General features: G+C 43.5%; 1 long non-coding RNA gene across 3 annotated transcripts in view; it reads left to right on the top strand.

Annotated features, from left to right (window-relative positions):
- Window positions 1-21,445, top strand: part of LOC128692871 (uncharacterized) — a 626,907-nt gene that overhangs the window by 275,899 nt on the left and 329,563 nt on the right. For all 3 annotated transcript variants that reach the window (XR_011392873.1, XR_011392872.1, XR_011392874.1), the window contains exon 2: window positions 10,932-12,122. This is a non-coding gene — a long non-coding RNA (uncharacterized lncRNA). The remainder of the gene's footprint in view (window positions 1-10,931; window positions 12,123-21,445) is intronic.

Genomic DNA, 21,445 nt, shown 5'->3' with positions numbered 1-21,445 from the left:
TCGACCCTTGCAACCACAATTGAGTACAATTAGGTGAGTACACACACACACACACACACACACACACACACACACACACACACACACACACACACACACACAGTAAGGACACAGCGTGCCCGAGTCACGCCTTCCGTGCTCCGCTAATATAAGTGTTTTTGAGGGCTACCCAAGTGTTCTGCAAGGGTTAAGTGTGTTAGGGTAGTGAAAAATTCCTTGAAGCGATTTACAATCTGTCTGAGCCACATAAGTGTGAGGAGAGCCACAATTTTGTAAGTGATCTAGAAAGTAAAACATGGTGGCCCAGTCAGAGCGGGCAGACTAGTGTGGGTGAGGCGACGTTGCCACGTGTCACCCAAGAAAGTTAACAAAGTAAAACAATCATGTGACCAGTGAAAGAAATACAGTGAATAGGGTACATTATAAAACGAGAAGAAATTGAGTGGATCTACGCCAGGACGTCACATCAAGCTGGACAATCTACAGGCTGCTACAGCTGCATTGCAAGTACTGTATTCACCTATGCATGGTTGTTTGGGTGTGGGGTTTCAGGTTCCAATTAACCACCAAGCTGATTGTGAATGATCCAACTCTCCTAGCACAATAAAGAATAGGCATTCAAGTACTCAATAAGGAATAGCAATTGGTAATCTGTGGAACAAGGGGAGTAAGTTACTATAAGCCTGGGTGGTAGGACAAGCATGAAGGGCAACATTGTAAGTAGGTGCGGGTCAAGTCCCAGGAGGGTGGGGGTCAGGTCACAAAAGGTTGTGGTCAGGCAAGGAACCACTGACACTCCACATAACACTCCAGTGCACAATTCCACCTACTTTTCAGACACTTAATAAACCGAAACATAATTCCACACATAACTAAACACACACACACACACACACACTCCCCCCATCCCCACCAACCTCTCACTCCTTCCCCTGATCCACCCCTCTCTGTCACCCTCCTCCTCCCCACCTCTCCCTCCTTCCCCCCTCTCCCTCTCCCATTCACCCCTTTGCTTCTCCTTCTCACTCCCCATATTCCCCCCTAAATACCCCTCCCCACCCTCTCTTCCATATAGCCACTGTCCACAGTTCCTCCTCTACCTTCTCCCCCACTCTGACAAACACACTACTAATCTAACACACAGAATTACCTAAATTTTCCATTCTGAAGCAATCAAAATAAAAAAAATGGGTTGCCAGAGAGCAGGAAGGAAAACTAAGGGGCAGGAGGATGAATTTGCAAAGGACGATTGGGCAGCAGAGCTCATAAAAAGGGAACGTGAATGGGAAAAGAAACTAGAAGAACTTAGCATGAGAATGGAAGAGAGGATAGACATGGAAAGCAGGAAGTAGGAGATGCAAGTCATAGCAGCAGAGGCTAGGATACAAACATTAGAAGAGGAACTGAAAAATCTGAAACAGCCTAAAGAACTAAAGAACATTTTGGGAATGACATCAGAGACTGCTACCTCAGTCACAAATAAGGGGACTGTAGGGAAAGAAGGAGCAAAACTGCATGTAGAAGCTCTATCAGAGGGGACTAGTAAATGAAAGAGTTAAGCTATATGTGGAGGCCCTAACAGCCTACAGCAGAGCCCAGGGAAAGCCGAGAAGTGAAAATGACAGGCCACAGAGCCCGAGTACAATAGATAGTGAAACTGAAGAAAGGAAAACTGCAATGGAGGAAATTAAATTTAATGAGTGGATACACGAGGATATGCAGTGGGAGAATGAAAGGGAGAGGTCAGTCTTTGTGTATGAGCTCCAGGAAATTGATGGGGAAACATATGAAACAAGAAAACAAGGGGAAAAAAAACAATTGAAAGCATCATAAAAGCAATAGGAGAAGATGACATGATCCAGCTGGAAATTTTTCGGAGAATAAGGGGGTTTGTAAGAAGAATGAAAGTGACTATCAAGGCAGAATCAACTCGGAACAGGACCCTGCAGGAGAAAGCAAGATTAAGGAACTTGCCGGCATACAGGAAGGTGCATATCGACTGTGACAGAACACGAGAAGAAAGGCAGAAACTGAGAGAGATGGTACAAAGGCGAAAGGAGGAAAGAGAGGGGATGGAGGAGATAGACAGGAGATTCCAGACCCAGGAAGAAGATCAAATACAGCCTCTCTCACAACCTCCTATAGAAGCCCCCCAACCAGGTCAACCCCAGTGCAACCAAACATTCTAAACCAAAACACCCATGCCATATCCAATGCCCCCACCCACTGCATTGCAAACTTCACCCCCACAGTAACCACCCATAGTTCCTTATCAGGTCTCCCACTTCCTCAACCCCAATATACCTCCCAGACCACAGTCTTAGAAAAGAAGTTGAAGGTGTGGTATACAAATACAGATGGAATAACAAATAAGTGTGTGGAGTGGCATGAAAGAATCAAGGAGACATCCCCAGACATAATAGCACTCACAGAAACAAAACTCGCCAACATAATAACAGATGCAATCTTTCCATCCGGATATCAAATCCTCATGAAAGACAGAGGGAGGAGAGGGGGAGGAGGAGCTGCACTGCTTATTAAAAACCAGTGGGATTTTGAGAAAATGGAAGGAATGGATGGCACGGGCGAAAGGGACTACTTAGTAGGAACAATCCAGTCTGAGGGACATAAGGTGATAATTGCAGTAATGTACAACCCACCACAGAACTGCAGGAAGCCAAGAGAAGAATACGATGAGAGCAACAGAGCAATGGTCGACACACTAGCCAAGGTGGCCAGGAGAGCACACATGGGGGGAGCAAAGTTACTAGTTATGGGTGATTTCAATCACAAGGAGATTGACTGGGAAAACCTGGAGCCCCATGGGGGTCCTGAAACATGGAGAGCCAAGATGATGGATGTGGTACTGGAAAACCTCATGCATCAACATGTTAGAGACACTACCAGAGAGAGAGGTGAGGATGATCCAGCAAGACTGGACCTTGTATTCACCTTCAGTAGCTCGGACATTGTGGATATCATGTATGAAAGGCCCCTAGGAGCTAGTGATCATGTGGTTCTGTGCTTTGACTACATAGTTGAGCTTCAAGTGGAGAGAGTAGCAGGAATAGGATGGGAAAAACCAAACTACAAAAGGGGGAACTACTCAGGCATGAGGAACTTCCTGCAAGACATTCAGTGGGAGAGGGAACTGACAGGAAAACCAGTACAAAAATGATGAACTATGTGGCATCAAAATGCAAAGAGGTAGAGGAGAGGTTTGTTCCCAAGGGAAACAGAAATAATGGGAAGAACAGAACGAGTCCTTGGTTCACCCAAAGGTGTAGGGAGGCAAAAACTAGGTGTACTAGAGAATGGAAAAGGTACAGAAGACAGAGAACTCAGGAAAATAAAGAGATTAGCTGAAGAGCCAGAAACGAATATGCACAAACAAGAAGGGAGGCTCAGCGACAATATGAAAATGACATAGCATCGAAAGTCAAGTCTGACCCAAAGCTGTTGTATAGCCACATTAGGAGGAAAACAACAGTCATGGACCAGGTAATCAGACCGAGGAAGGGTGATGGGGAGTTCACAAGATACGACCGAGAGGTGTGTGAGGAGCTCAACACGAGATTTAAAGAAGTATTTACAGTGGAAACCAGTAGGACTACAGGAAATCAGAACAGGGGGGTACACCAACAAGTGCTGGATGAGGTACACATAACCAAAGAGGAGGTGAGGAAGCTATGTGAACTTAACACCTCAAAGGCGATGGGACCAGACAACATCTCTCTGTGGGTCCTTAGAGAGGGAGCAGAGATGCTGTGTGTGCCATTAACACATATTCAACACATCCATTGAAACTGGGCAACTCCCTGAGGTATGGAAGATGGCATATGTAGTCCCAATTTTTAAAAAGGGAGACAGACATGAGGCACTAAACTACAGACCTGTATCACTAACGTGTATAGTATGCAAAGTCATGGAGAAGATCATCAGGAGGAGAGTGGCGGAGCACCTGGAAAGAAACAAGTGTATAATTGACAACCAGCACAGTTTCAGTGAAGGAAAATCCTGTGTCACAAACCTACTGGAGTTTTATCACAAGGTGACAGAAGTAAGACAAGAGAGAGAGGGGTGGATCGACTGCATTTTTTTGGACAGCAAGAAGGCCTTCGACACAGTTCCTCACAAGAGGTTACTGCAAAAGCTAGAGGATTAGGCACACATAACAGGAAAGGCACTGCAATGGATCAGCGAATACCTGACAGGGAGGCAACAACGAGTCATGGTACGCGACGAGGTGTCAGAGTGGGCGCCTGTGACAAGCGGAGTTCCACAGGGGTCGGTCCTAGGACCTGTGCTGTTTCTGGTATATGTGAATGACATAACGGAAGGGATAGACTCAGAAGTGTCCTTGTTTGCAGATGATGTGAAGTTAATGAGAAGAATCAAAGCAGACGAAGATCAGGCAGGACTACAAAGAGACCTGGACAGGCTACAAGCCTGGTCCAGCAACTGGCTCCTTGAGTTTAACCCTTCCAAATGCAAAATCATGAAGATTGGAGAAGGGCAAAGAAGACCACAGACACAATGTAGTTTAGATGGACAAAGTCTGCAAATCTCACTCAAGGAGAAAGATCTGGGGGTGAATATAACACCAAGCATATCTCCTGAGGAGCATATCAATCAGATAACTGCTGCAGCATACGGGCGTCTGGCAAACCTATGGATAGCGTTCCGATACCTCAGTAAGGAATCGTTCAAGACTCTGTATACCATTTACGTCAGGCCCATACTAGAGTATGCAGCACCAGTTTGGAATCCAGAATTAGAGAAAGTACAAAGGTTTGCAACAAGACTAGTCCCAGAGCTAAGGGGATTATCCTACGAAGAAAGGTTGAGGGAAATCGGCCTGACAACACTGGAAGACAGGAGGGTAAGGGGAGACATGATAACGACATATAAAATACTGCGCGGAATAGACAAAGTGGACAAAGACGGGATGTTCCAGAGATGGGACACAGAAACAAGAGGTCACAATTGGAAGTTGAAGACCCAGATGAATCAAAGGCATGTTAGGAAGTATTTCTTCAGTCATAGAGTAGTCAGGCCGTGGAATAGCCTATAAAGTGAAGTAGTGGAGGCGGGAACCATACATAGTTTTAAGGCAATGTATGGTAAAGCTCATGGAGCAGGGAGAGAGAGGATCTAGTAGCAATCAGTGAAGAGGTGGGGCCAGGAGCTATGACTCGACCCCTGCAACCACAAATAGGTGAGTATGCACACACAAACACACACACCAAGGGCAAAAGAAATAATGGGAAGAACAGAGCGAGCCCTTGGTTTACCCAAAGGTGTAGGGAGGCAAAAACTAAGTGCACAAGAGATTGGAAAAGGTGCAGAAGGAAAGGACCCAAGAAAATATGATTAGTCGAAGATCCAGAAGCGAGTATGCACAGATAAGGAGGGAGGCCCAGCGACAGTACGAAAACGACACAGCATCAAAAGTCAAGTATGACCCGAAAGTGCTGTATAGTCACATTAGGAGGAAGACAACAATCAAAGACCAGGTAATCAGGCTGAGGAAAGAAGGTGGGGAACTCAAAAGAAACGACCAAGAGGTATGTGAGGAGCTTAACATAAGATTTAAGGAAGTATTTACAGTGGAGACAGGAAGGACTCTGGGAAGACAGAACAGAGGGAGACACCAACAAGTAATATACCAACAAGTGTTCGATGAAATACACACGACTGAGAAGGTGAACAAGCTGCTAAGTAGCCTTGATACCTCAAAGGCGGTGGGACCGGACATCTCTCCGTGGGTCATTAGAGAGGGAACAGAGACGCGTGTGTGCCACTAACCGCAATTTTCAACACATCCCTTGAAACTGGGCAACTACCTAATGTATGGAAGATGGCAAATGTAGTCCTCATTTTTAAGAAAGGAGACAGAAACGAGCCACTAAACTATAGACCAGTGTCTCTGAAGTGTATAGTGTACAGTCATGGAGAAGATTATCAGGAGAGTGGTGGAGCACCTGGAATGGAACAAGATCATGAACGACAATCAGAAGGGATTCATGGAAGACAAATCCTGTGTCACAAACCTTCTGGAGTTTTATAACAAAGTAACAGAAGTAAGACATGAGAGAGAGACGGGTGGGTTGATTATATTTTCTTGGACTGCAAGAAGATCTTCGACACAGTTCCTCACAAGAAATTAGTGCAGAAGCTAGAGGATCACGCGTATATAACAGGAAGGGCACTTCAATGGATCAGAGAATTTTTGACAGGGAGGCAACAACGAGTCATGGTACATGATAGGGTATCACAGTGGGCGCCTGTGACGAGCGGAGTCCCACAGGGGTCAGTTCTAGGACCAGTGCTATTTTTGGTATATGTGAATGCGATGATGGAAGGGATAGACTCAGAAGCGTCCCTGTTCGCAGATGATGTGAAGTTAATGAGAATTAAATCAGACAAGTATCAGACACGACTTCAAAGAGACTTGGACAGGCTGGACACGTGGTCCAGCAACTGGCTCGTCGAATTTAACCCGCCAAATGCAAAGTCATGAAGATCGGGGAAGGGCAAAAAAGACCGCAGACAAAGTATAGGCTAGGTGGCCAAAGACTACAAACCTCGCTCGAGGAGAAAGATCTTGGGGTGAGTATAACACCGAGTACGTCACCGGAAGCACACATCAACCAGATTACTGCTATAACATATGGGCGCCTGGCAAACCTGAGAATAGCGTTCCGATACCTTAGTAAGGAATCGTCCAAGACACTGTACACAATGTACGTCAGGCCCTTACTGGAGTATGCATCACCAGTTTGCAATCCACACCGGATCAAGCACCTCAAGAAATTAGAGAAAGTGCAAAGGTTTGCAACAAGAGTAGTTCCAGAGCTAAGGGAAATGTCCTACGAAGAAACGTTAGGGGAAATCGGCCTGACGACACTGGAGGACAGGAGGGTTAGGGAAGACATGATAACGACATACAAAATACTGCGTGGAATAGATAAAGTGGACAGAGACGGGATGTTCCAGAGATGGGACACGGCAACAAAGGGTCACAGTTGGAAGTTGAAGACTCAGACGAGTCAAAGGGATGTTAGGAAGTATTTTTTCAATCATAGAGTTGTCAGGGAGTGGAATAATCTAACAATAATGTAGTGGAAGCAGGGACCATACATATCTTTAAGACGAGGTATGATAAAGCTCATGGAGCAGGGAAAAAGGACCTAGTAGAGATCAGTGAAGAGGCGGGGCCAGGAGCTGAGTCTCGACCCCTGCAACCACAGTTTGGTAAGTATAAACACACACACACACACATTATATATATATATATATATATATATATATATATATATATATATATATATATATATATATATATATATATATATATATGCAAAACAACCACTCTGAAAGAATAGAGAAATTCCAAGCGCTTTCGTGACTACTCACATTATCAAGGAACTATGAAAGTGAAGCATCCAAGGAAGCTATATAAGGGGTCTGGCCAGCACCTCACTATCAGATCCCACAACGGTTAAACACGTGACGCGCGACGAGCCAACTTGGAAATGTCCTTTGCACAACTCACCCCCAAGCTATTCTACCCAAGAAAATTTAAAAGTTATTAAATTTTCTTGGGTAGAATAGCTTGGGGGTGAGTTGTGCAAGGGACCTATCCAAGTTGGCTCGCCGCGCGTCACGTGTTTAACCATTGTGGGATCTGATAGTGAGGTGCTGGCCGGACCCCTTATATAGCTTCCTTGGATGCTTCACTTTCTTAGTTCCTTGATAATGTGAGTAGTCACGAAAGCGCTTGGAATTTCTCTATTCTTTCAGAGTGGTTGTTTTGCATATTTTGAAATCACCTGTTTACTGTGATCTTATTGCATATATATATATATATATATATATATATATATATATATATATATATATATATATATATATATATATATATATATATATATATATATATATATATATATATATACCTTTGAAGAATTTCGAGAGTACGTATATATAGTCTCTGGGCCCGGCCATGGCCCAGGCTCATCTTGTGCTTGCCTGGTCAACCAGGCTGTTGCTGCTGGAGGCCCGCTGCCCCACATATCCATCACAGCCTGGTTGATCTGGCACCTGGTGAAGATACTTGTCTAGTTTCCTCTTGAAGGCTTCTACACTTTTCAGCAGCTTTCTGATATCTTCTGGTAAGATGTTGAAAAGTCTGGGACCCCGGACGTTGATACAGTGTTCATATATATATATATATATATATATATATATATATATATATATATATATATATATATATATATATATATATATATATATATATATATATTTATTATTATTATTATTATTATTATTATTATTATTATTATTATTATACAAATATCGCAAACCAAGCGATATAGAATGCAAAACAACCACTGGGGGAGTAGAATGATAGCTCTAGGCCTTTCATGTTGCAATCAACACATCAGGAGCTTGCAAAGTTGCAGAAAAAAGGAGGATGTCCGAGCTATTACGATCCCAGAGGATCGGGGGGACAGAAAATGCCCCCAGGCACGCCAATACCCATAACCAGAAAGGTTGAATATTATAACATTAGAAAAAAATCTACAAGCGCTGATATTGTAATAGTAGCCTAAATGAAAGCAAGATGGCAATTATCAAAACTTCTGTCAGACTCGGCTGTAAGTAATTTTGCATACATAATTACATTGCCAGTGATATGGAAGTCACTGGCAATTATGGAGTAACCATCCACGAGATAGTGGGTCTATTTAAAGGGGAGACTTCTATAAGTTTTTCAAAGGAAATGGCGCTCATTAAAATAAATTTATTTAAAGAGGGAGGCATCTGTAATTACAAGGAAGATGGCCACAGTTATCAAACATGATTCTGAGGCAAACTCTGGTTCAGCCTTCAGAAAATGCAGAAAAAATAGGCCTTAATTCCTCAGTGTGGCACTACATTTAAGACAGTCTAATGCATTTGTAGAAGAGCCCAATTTCTGACTGTGTATTATTGCCTCAATTAAAAACGCATCTAATTCGAACAACCTGCCACTGATATTGTTTAATGAATGCTTATCATGCTTAATAATTGCCGATTCTACAATATTCCTTTCAAGCCAAGAGGATCAGGGGAAGATGACTCTTGCTTCCTGCCAGTTTGCCTGGTTATTGCAAGCTCTAATGTGGTTGAAAATCGCGTTCGAACCTTGTGCTATACTTATCGAATAACTGTGTTGTGATATTCTAACTTCTAAAGATTTTCCAGTCTGTCCCAAATAGGAGAGACTACAACCATTGTAACTAATTCTGTTGACATCATCAACACGTTCTTGTGGTAAATTCTTTATCAGAATGCTTCTAGTAGTCCCTGAATTTTTAAAAGCTACTTGTATATTAAATCTTTTTAGGGCATTCGGCAGGATAGAAAAATTCTCATTGTATGGGAGGACCAGCACATTCTTAGTCTGTGTTATCCTAGACTATGTTCTGTAATAAATTTTCTTAGCTGCCAGCAAGGCAGATTCCACGAACTCCTTAGGATACCGCAGTTTCATGATAATGTCAAATGTTTTCCTAATTTCTTCATCTAGGAACTTCGGACTGCACACTCAGTGAGCTCTCAGAAACATAATAAGAAATACACTTCTTTGAACTCTCGTCTCATGGTTGGAATAGTAGAGAATATTTGAGCACACATTTGTGGCCGTCATATATAATGCAAACTTAAACTTTCTATCAACCCGGTGCATCAACACACATTAACAATAATATCTTCATTTACTACAATTAAATATACAAGATATACAGGCCTAGCTGACATCAGTTACATACTACTGTACAGAAAACTGCGCTTTTTATGCAGATCATTTCGGGCAAATTAAATCAGCTTTGTCCCAGGATGCGACCCACACCAGTCCACTAAAACTCAGGTACCCATTTTACTGATGGGTGAACATAGACAACCGATGTAAGGAAACACGTCCAATATTTCCACCCTTTCGCCGGGAATTGAACCCGGACCCTCACCGTGTGAAGCGAAACCTTTTGCCACCAGGCCACGGGGCACTTTGGAATGAAAGTTTACAGTCCACCTCTTTCTCTACGGTGAATTTAATAGACGGGACTAAAGCGTCAAGTCTTGGTAAAAATGTATCAAGAGCCATATCATTTGGCCAAAAACACAAGATGTCATCCACATATCAGAGCCATTTTCGTTCTACGTGGCAGAATGTCTTTCAGCAGTCTAGCCTCGCAAAATTCCATATACAGATTGCTCAATAAGGGGGGACAACGGATCATCTTTCCCTGCCTTTGAACATAGTATTTCCCCTAAAACTTGCAATCAACTAGACACAACTTAATTCAGTCATGGTATTTTTTATCAAATGGCAAAGAGAACTCATCCAGTTCTTCTTCCAAATAAGATTTTATATATATATATATATATATATATATATATATATATATATATATATATATATATATATATATATATATATATTATTGTAGCCACGAACGAGTGGTATTTAATCAATAATAACACTGCGACTACCTGAGGACTCAAACCCATGTCGTTTTGGCCTGCCTCATGGTGAGGAAAAAATCACAAGACGCTTTAACCCACCGGGCCTCCAGATCCTACAAGAATCACGCACCCAGCAGAACTAGGTGTTTTACTGCGATCACTCTTGTGAATATATTCATTCTTTGTTTTCACTAACTTTGTTATTATCACGTTAGTCATTCAAGCAGTAATCTATTAAAATTATTTCGAATTTGTAAAAATGAACTTTGAGCATTCATTTAGTCCATCTTTTTTGTTTGTGACAATCATAAAATCCCATTTGTGAATGTATGGGTTAGTGATCAATGCTTAATTTATGTGGCTCAGAAATTAAATTTTTAAAACACGACCTTATAAATCTTTCTTTTCTGTTTCAGAGAGGAAAAGTCACCAGGAAGGAAGATTATGGAAGATTATGAGAAAGTAAGGAAGCAAGAGTGATAAGAGAGAAAATATGCAAGAATTAGTGGTGGGAGAGAGAGAGAGATTAAATCAGCCGTGCCAGCTCACTCTGGTACTTAACGAGCTAACACTACAGTTAGTTAGTAAACTTCCTTAGAGCAAGATTTATATTTTGATAGTGGTTACTTATAATCAAAATACCGACATATCATACGAGTCTGCCTTACTGAATTTTAACCTGAAATTCAATAATACAAATAGTTCTAGACGAATTAGTAATACTAGATATACAGAAGATTAATGAATTTGTAGTTGACTCGCAAGGGAAAGATAAAAATATAGTTTACTGCAAAGTTCCTGAAAAAAAAATTGATAGATTTGTGTGGTAAAAGGGACTAAATACAATGTACCAAGACTATGTGAAACGTAACATTGGTTAATTAAGCATACCATTTAAAAATCTGTGATCAGAGGGACGAGCTTGTTGATACTTTTTCTCAAGTTCAAAACACGTCCATTCCTTGAAAAGAAAAAGACTTAGAATCTGACATCTGGTTAGAAAAAATTGTGTATTGGATGCAAACCTTCCAGACATGTCAAAACCAGGTCAGGGTCACTGAAACATTCTGAGGTAGAGTCACAAGCTGAAGTGTTATCAGAGCAGCTTCAGAGGTGCGATATTTACAGAAAAATCTTCATTGGTGTTATATTGCGCCCCTGGGTCACTAGCATGTGTTGCCTCCTATCTAGGAGTGAAGCATAGCCGGAAACAAGCACAGATACTGCAAGACTAGGGGAGAACTCGTAAACAAGCGTAGGATCTATCTCTGTCTATCTCTGTCTCTGTCTGTGTCTATCTGTTTGTCTCTCTCTTTGTCTCTCTCTTTGTCTCTCTCTTTGTCTCTCTCTTTGTCTCTCTCTTTGTCTCTCTCTTTGTCTCTCTCTCTGTCTCTCTCTCTCTCTCTCTCTCTCTCTCTCTCTCTCTCTCTCTCTCTCTCTCTCTCTCTCTCTCTCTCTCTCTCTCTCTCTCTCTCTCTCTCTCCCCCTTCTTCCTGTGCACAGGTGGTGGAGCACAGCACGCACCAGGATGGAGTGCTGGTGGGAGGCACCAGCAGTGCTGGTGCTGGCCTGGACTCTCCTCCTGCCTCTCGTCTCAACCATGCCAGGTAATGTAACAATTCTCTTAGTGTTAAAATTCATTAAACGTGGATAAATAGAACAAGAAAAAGGCCAGATGTTTACTTCTACACACACTTCACAGTTCCTCAACTGAGCCTGGATTACCTAAAATGTTTAATTTGAACTAAGTCCATTCGTTCTTTTCCTCAGAATTTTTTTTTGAGTGTTTCTTACATTTCCGAGCAACATTTTCTTTCCTCTGGCATCTTTCCACCTTCATTTCGATTCCTTTTACTTCCTCTTATTTACCTTCACATCTCCCTCCCTCCCTTCCTCTAATTTGCCGCTTTCATGTTTTTTTTCCTCTTATGGGTTTACCGTCGTTAAGCTAAAAGGTTCCGTCACTGATATGCGAGTGGAGCACTTCCTACCCTCACCTCGCTTAAAAAGCTTCAACAGCATTTTACTACGTATTAAATTTTTCTGTGTACCTAAATATTAAGCCACAAACATAAATAGGAAGACCTTAGAGCGAGCCATGGGTGAGGGTGGCTTACTCGCTGGCCTCAAGTTCTACGTCTCACTCGTCACGAGTTCAGTCCCCGCCCGTGATATGGTGAGTTTTCTTTTTTCCTGGTGTGTTAATTTGATTTTTCTCATGGTCGTATTTCCATCGTCCAGTACATAGTGAGGCCGCTGATATGACGTCGGTGAAGAAGACTACTGAAATGAGAGATCGAGTCGAACCTCGAGGTAACCAAGTAGTATAGTCCTCTACTCTTGTTTAGATTTATTTTCTCCAGGAGGGGGGTATCAGCCCCCTTCAGCCCTTTTCAGCCCTGAGGGGCCCAGCCCTCTCCTGAAGAAAATTTCTCCACAGATGTCAGAGAAGACAAGGTGATTATTGCTCTGAGTTTTTCTTCATAAGTTTCTTAGTGATGGTACGAGCTTAGTTGCTATTCTCTTTACTCTCTCCAACCTGTCATCGTCTCTTATGCAATTTACAGACAAAACTGGACTACATATTCAAAATGCCGTCTAACAAATTCATTATAAAGTCAATATTTTGTCAATATTTTTTGCCGTGCATCCAAGAGAGTGGTGTATAATCATATTCGGAGCAAACTTGTGATTTGTATATATGAGGAAGCGGAGGGTGCTCGAGACAGCATGTTTCTGTCTTCGCTGCTCTCCTTCCGGATCACCTTCATAATTATTCGCAGTCGTTGTAAATTTCAATTTTGACTTCCAGATTATTATAATCATAACTAAGCGCTTTGACCTCCACATTATCTACTTTCTGACGGAGTGCATTGCCTTCAAGCCATTCTCACACCAGCACCAGTAGTAATGTCATGCTAAGAGACCATCATTACGTTGGCATCGAATTGCCCCAGACAGTTAGATATATCTCAAGATAATAATGTATATACGTATGCACATGCTGATTACTTCAGTATTTGAATATGCAAACATATCAGAGGTGAGTTAAAGTACATCATGGAAGGACACATTCTGTCCCATGGAAACAAACACACGTCCTTGTAGAATGTTTGCTCTGATACAGTGAATTACAGGGCAAAAATGGAGGAGAAAATTCTTAATACATGTAGGTTTCCCAGGAGGCCCAAGTGCTTTACCCGGCCACTGACCACCACAAGTGCTCTACCCGGCCACTGACCACCACAAGTGCTTTACCCGGCCACTGACCACCACAAGTGCTCTACCCGGCCACTGACCACCACAAGTGCTCTACCCGGCCACTGACCACTACAAGTGCTCTACCCGGCCACTGACCACCACAAGTGCTCTACCCGGCCACTGACCACCACAAGTGCTCTACCCGGCCACTGACCACCACAAGTGCTCTACCCGGCCACTGACCACCACAAGTGCTCTACCCGGCCACTGACCACCACAAGTGCTCTACCCGGCCACTGACCACCACAAGTGCTCTACCCGGCCACTGACCACCACAAGTGCTCTACCCGGCCACTGACCACCACAAGTGCTCTACCCGGCCACTGACCACCACAAGTGCTCTACCCGGCCACTGACCACCACAAGTGCTCTACCCGGCCACTGACCACCACAAGTGCTTTACCCGGCCACTGACCACCACAAGTGCTCTACCCGGCCACTGACCACCACAAGTGCTCTACCCGGCCACTGACCACCACAAGTGCTCTACCCGGCCACTGACCACCACAAGTGCTCTACCCGGCCACTGACCACCACAAGTGCTCTACCCGGCCACTGACCACCACAAGTGCTCTACCTGGCCACTGACCACCACAAGTGCTCTACCCGGCCACTGACCACCACAAGTGCTCTACCCGGCCACTGACCACCACAAGTGCTCTACCCGGCCACTGACCACCACAAGTGCTTTACCCGGAAACTGACCACCACAAGTGCTCTACCCGGCCACTGACCACCACAAGTGCTTTACCCGGCCACTGACCACCACAAGTGCTCTACCCGGCCACTGACCACCACAAGTGCTCTACCTGGCCACTGACCACCACAAGTGCTCTACCCGGCCACTGACCACCACAAGTGCTCTACCCGGCCACTGACCACCACAAGTGCTCTACCCGGCCACTGACCACCACAAGTGCTTTACCCGGCCACTGACCACCACAAGTGCTCTACTCGGCCACTGACCACCACAAGTGCTCTACCCGGCCACTGACCACCACAAGTGCTCTACCTGGCCACTGACCACCACAAGTGCTCTACCCGGCCACTGACCACCACAAGTGCTCTACCCGGCCACTGACCACCACAAGTGCTCTACCCGGCCACTGACCACCACAAGTGCTCTACCCGGCCACTGACCACCACAAGTGCTCTACCCGGCCACTGACCACCACAAGTGCTCTACCCGGCCACTGACCACCACAAGTGCTCTACCCGGCCACTGACCACCACAAGTGCTCTACCCGGCCACTGACCACCACAAGTGCTCTACCCGGCCACTGACCACCACAAGTGCTCTACCCGGCCACTGACCACCACAAGTGCTCTACCCGGCCACTGACCACCACAAGTGCTCTACCCGGCCACTGACCACCACAAGTGCTCTACCCGGCCACTGACCACCACAAGTGCTCTACCCGGCCACTGACCACCACAAGTGCTCTACCCGGCCACTGACCACCACAAGTGCTCTACCCGGCCACTGACCACCACAAGTGCTCTACCCGGCCACTGACCACCACAAGTGCTCTACCCGGCCACTGACCACCACAAGTGCTCTACCCGGCCACTGACCACCACAAGTGCTCTACCCGGCCACTGACCACCACAAGTGCTCTACCCGGCCACTGACCACCACAAGTGCTCTACCCGGCCACTGACCACCACAAGTGCTCTACCCGGCCACTGACCACCACAAGTGCTCTACCCGGCCACTGACCACCACAAGTGCTCTACCCGGCCACTGACCACCACAAGTGCTCTACCCGGCCACTGACCACCACAAGTCCTCTACCCGGCCACTGACCACCACAAGTGCTCTACCCGGCCACTGACCACCACAAGTGCTCTACCCGGCCACTGACCACCACAAGTGCTCTACCCGGCCACTGACCACCACAAGTGCTCTACCCGGCCACTGACCACCACAAGTGCTCTACCCGGCCACTGACCACCACAAGTGCTCTACCCGGCCACTGACCACCACAAGTGCTCTACCCGGCCACTGACCACCACAAGTGCTCTACCCGGCCACTGACCACCACAAGTGCTCTACCCGGCCACTGACCACCACAAGTGCTCTCTACCCGGCCACTGACCACCACAAGTGCTCTACCCGGCCACTGACCACCACAAGTGCTCTACCCGGCCACTGACCACCACAAGTGCTCTACCCGGCCACTGACCACCACAAGTGCTCTACCCGGCCACTGACCACCACAAGTGCTCTACCCGGCCACTGACCACCACAAGTGCTCTACCCGGCCACTGACCACCACAAGTGCTCTACCCGGCCACTGACCACCACAAGTGCTCTACCCGGCCACTGACCACCACAAGTGCTCTACCCGGCCACTGACCACCACAAGTGCTCTACCCGGCCACTGACCACCACAAGTGCTCTACCCGGCCACTGACCACCACAAGTGCTCTACCCGGCCACTGACCACCACAAGTGCTCTACCCGGCCACTGACCACCACAAGTGCTCTACCCGGCCACTGACCACCACAAGTGCTCTACCCGGCCACTGACCACCACAAGTGCTCTACCCGGCCACTGACCACCACAAGTGCTCTACCCGGCCACTGACCACCACAAGTGCTCTACCCGGCCACTGACCACCGCAATATCCAGTTTAATTTGGCTGATGGGAACACATGAAGATACAAGGCAGAGTATTTTAAAATCCACTCCGAGAATATTTCCTCCGGACACCGTTACCATGAAACAGGTAAAAAAAATACTATACCATGTTGAGTAAGCGGCATGAAATTCGTTGGAGAGACTGAACCTAGAGGAAGGCACGGGTTAAGAACTACATTTACCTTTCTTAAGTATATTAATACTGGTCTTACTGCAGCATATACTTACATTATTTCACTGGCACTCACGGTGCAATATGTATAAATGATGATTCTATTTCCTCTGGCTACTAATTCTGATTCTATATACTACGGTGAGGGTGGATACGAAAAACGAGATATCCTGTGCAGCTTCGGGGCAAATACCAAGATATCAGTTGCCTCTATTATAACTATCACAACCTCCATAGTTATTTTTATATTCTAACCTCAGGAGTTCGCTGATCGCAGTTTGACATTGCATGGAATCTGGTTGAATCCTATATTGGCAAAGTACTTTTCAGTTGGTAATTAAATGACTATTGTGGAGCACTTACTGTGCAGCTTTGGTTTGGAGTTTGGTCCATTCTGATACTTGTTTGTAAATAAGAAAAATACGTTTATGTTGCATTTCTTGCTTCGAAATTTGATTGTTTTGTTTCGCCTTTTTTATTAATTTTGCTCTTCAGATAGTTCTTCGTGTTCATGACAACCATTTAATATCTTGAAGATTTTAATGACATTTGATTCCCTTTTCCTGTGAGAAGGTGATTATTGCTCTGAGTCTTTCTTCATAGTTTCTTAGTGATGGTACGAGCTCAGTTGTTATTCTCTTTACTCTCTCCAACCTGTCATCGTCTTTTATGCAATTTACAGACAAAACTGGACTACATATTCAAAATCCCGTCTAACAAATTCATCATAAAGTCAATATTTTTTTTTGTTTTTTTTACTCTAAAAGTATAATTAGGAAACCTAGAATTCTGCTGGTTTTCTTACTAACAGTTCGATGCTTATAATTACTGCAGTCTCTTTCTCTTATTTTGGCTAATTTTTTACCAGACATTTTATACTCGTGATTGAGATTCTTATATACAAAATATATTTTTTTTTTTTCGATGCTACATTATTTACTAAGTAATTTTCATCTGTGAATATTTCTATTTTGGATGTAAATCGAGATCATTACATACATTGTGAAATGGAGTGCACCAATAACCTCTCCCTGAGGGACTCCACACATCCCTCCGTTCAGTACCACTCGCTGTATCTTGTTGGAAAGTCACTCATTTATCCTGATAGTTAGTTATCTATACCTTGTGCCTTTATTATTAGCCAGTAACGAAGTAATTCTGGTAAGTTAGTCGAGCATGAGCTTTTGTTATGGTAACTTGATTTCTTGTTAGTAAGTAGTTATGTTCCACAAAATTAATGATCCTGTCCCTTATAACTGCCTCCATTTGCTTACCTAAATTTAACGTTAAACTAATGGGACGATATTTGAGGGTACATATCTGACTATTTAAAATTTAAGGAAACTTTTGCCATTTTTAAGTTATTTGACACGATATCTTCAAATTAACTCTTAAATATAAGAATTTGTGGTTAAGCAATTTGGTATCAGCATTATATTATAACTCGAGCAAGAAGTTCATCTGATCTGCTGGATTCTTTAATATTTTGCTTCTCTAAAGGTTTTTATAAGTCAGTTATGCAAATTTCTTTGTTTACGTTGTCTTAAATGGTAATGTTGCTGCCTGGGAGTTGAAGGTTGTGTTTGGTACTGTTTGGTACTGTTTGGTACTGTGGTAGTGTTTGTGTTTGGTACTGTGATACTATGTTTGTGTTTGGTACTGTTTGGTACTGTTTGGTATTGTGGTACTGTGTGTTTGGTGCTGTTTGGTGCTGCTTGGTACTGTTTGGTGCTGTTTGGTACTGTTTGGTATTGTGGTACTGTGTTTGTGTTTGGTGCTGTTTGGTGCTGTTTGGTACTGTGGTAGTGTTTGTGTTTGGTACTGTGATACTATGTTTGTGTTTGGTACTGTTTGGTGCTGTTTGGTACTGTGGTAGTGTTTGTGTTTGGTACTGTGATACTATGTTTGTGTTTGGTACTGTTTGGTACTGTTTGGTATTGTGGTGCTGTGTGTTTGGTACTGTTTGGTACAGTGGTAGTGTTTGTGTTTGGTACTGTGATACTATGTTTGTGTTTGGTACTGTTTGGTATTGTGGTACTGTGTGTTTGGTGCTGTTTGGTACTGTTTGGTACTGTTTGGTATTGTGGTACTGTGTTTGTGTTTGGTGCTGTTTGGTGCTGTTTGGTACTGTTTGGTATTGTGGTACTGTGTTTGTGTTTGGTGCTGTTTGGCGCTGTTTGGTACTGTTTGGTACTGTGGTGCTGTGTGTTTGGTACTGTTTGGTACTGTTTGGTATTGTGGTACTGTTTGGTACTGTTTGATACTGTTTGGTACTGTTTGGTATTGTGTTACTGTTTGGTACTGTTTGGTATTGTGGTACTGTTTGGTACTGTTTGGTATTGTGGTACTGTTTGGTACTGTTTGATACTGTTTGGTACTGTTTGGTATTGTGGTACTGTTTGGTACTGTTTGATACTGTTTGGTACTGTGGTACTGTTTGGTACTGTTTGATACTGTTTGGTATTGTGGTACTGTTTGGTACTGTTTGGTATTGTGGTACTGTTTGGTACTGTTTGGTATTGTGGTACTGTTTGGTACTGTTTGATACTGTTTGGTACTGTTTGGTATTGTGGTACTGTTTGGTACTGTTTGGTACTGTGGTAGTGTTTGTGTTTGGTACTGTGATACTATGTTTGTGTTTGGTACTGTTTGGTATTGTGGTACTGTTTGTGTTTGGTGCTGTTTGGTACTGTGGTGCTGTGGTGCTGTGTGTTTGGTGCTGTTTGGTACTGTTTGGTACTGTTTGGTATTGTGGTACTGTGTTTGTGTTTGGTACTGTTTGGTATTGTGGTACTGTGTTTGTGTTTGGTGCTGTTTGGTGCTGTTTGGTACTGTTTGGTACTGTGGTGCTGTGTGTTTGGTGCTGTTTGGTACTGTTTGGTACTGTTTGGTACTGTTTGGTACTGTTTGGTACTGTTTGGTAATGTGTTTGGTAATGTGTTTGGTAATGTGTTCGGTAATGTGTTCGGTATTGTTTGGTACTGTGTTTGGTACTATGTTTGGTACTGTTTGGTACTATGGTACTGTTTGGTACTGTTCGGTACAATGTTTGGTACAATGTTTGGTACTGTTTGGTACTGTGTTCGGTACTATGGTACTGTTTGGCACTGTTTGGTACTATGGCACTGTTTGGTACTGTGTTGGGTACTGTGTTGGGTACTGTGTTTGGTACTGTTTGGTACTATGTTTGGTACTGTTTGGTACTATGGTACTGTTTGGTACTGTGGTACTTTTTGGTACTATTTGGTACAGTGTTTGGTGCAGTGTTTGGTACAGTGTTTGGTGCAGTGTTTGGTACTGTTTGGTACTGTGTTTTGTGCAATGTTTGGTACTGTTACAATTTGGTACTGTTTGGTACTGTGGTACTGTGTATTTGGTACTGTTTGGTACTGTTTGGTACTGTGGTACTGTGTGTTTGGTACTGTTTGGTACTGCTTGGTACTGCTTGGTACTGTGTGGTACTGCTTGGTACAGTGTTGGTTACTGTGTCGGCTACTGCAGTAATGTCTGTGTTGTTAATCTTTGTTCAGTTTAATCTTCTAAAGGTCTTCTTTTTAAAACATTTTCCCCTTACATTTTTCCCCTTACATTTTCCCCTTACATTTTCCCCATACATTTTCCCCTTACATTTTCCCCTTACATTTTCCCCATACATTTTCCCCTTACATTTTCCCCTTACATTTTCCCCTTACATTTTCCCCTTACATTTTCCCCTTACATTTTCCCCATACATTTTCCCCTTACATTTTCCCCTTACATTTTCCCCTTACATTTTCCCCTTACATTTTCCCCTTACATTTTCCCCATACATTTTCCCCTTACATTTTCCCCTTACATTTTCCCCATACATTTTCCCCTTACATTTTCCCCTTACATTTTCCCCTTACATTTTCCCCTTACATTTTCCCCATACATTTTCCCCTTACATTTTCCCCTTACATTTTCCCCTTACATTTTCCCCTTACATTTTCCCCATACATTTTCCCCTTACATTTTCCCCTTACATTTTCCCCTTACATTTTCCCCTTACATTTTCCCCTTACATTTTCCCCTTACATTTTCCCCTTACATTTTCCCCTTACATTTTCCCCTTACATTTTCCCCATACATTTTCCCCTTACATTTTCCCCTTACATTTTCCCCTTACATTTTCCCCTTACATTTTCCCCATACATTTTCCCCTTACATTTTCCCCTTACATTTTCCCCTTACATTTTCCCCTTACATTTTCCCCATACATTTTCCCCTTACATTTTCCCCATACATTTTCCCCTTACATTTTCCCCTTACATTTTCCCCTTACATTTTCCCCATACATTTTCCCCTTACATTTTCTCCTTACATTTTCCCCTTACATTTTCCCCTTACATTTTCCCCATACATTTTCCCCATACATTTTCCCCATACATTTTCCCCATACATTTTCCCCTTACATTTTCCCCTTACATTTTCCCCTTACATTTTCCCCTTACATTTTCCCCTTACATTTTCCCCATACATTTTCCCCATACATTTTCCCCATACATTTTCCCCTTACATTTTCCCCTTACATTTTCCCCTTACATTTTCCCCATATATTTTCCCCATACATTTTCCCCATACATTTTCCCCTTACATTTTCCCCTTACATTTTCCCCTTACATTTTCCCCTTACATTTTCCCCTTACATTTTCCCCTTACATTTTCCCCTTACATTTTCCCCATACATTTTCCCCATACATTTTCCCCATACATTTTCCCCTTACATTTTCCCCTTACATTTTCCCCTTACATTTTCCCCTTACATTTTCCCCTTACATTTTCCCCTTACATTTTCCCCATACATTTTCCCCATACATTTTCCCCTTACATT

This window comes from Cherax quadricarinatus, chromosome 38, assembly GCF_038502225.1.
Source record: "Cherax quadricarinatus isolate ZL_2023a chromosome 38, ASM3850222v1, whole genome shotgun sequence".
NCBI lineage: Eukaryota > Metazoa > Arthropoda > Malacostraca > Decapoda > Parastacidae > Cherax > Cherax quadricarinatus.
The sequence above is the reverse complement of the archived record's forward strand: the minus strand, read 5'-3'. Positions and strand labels throughout refer to the sequence as shown.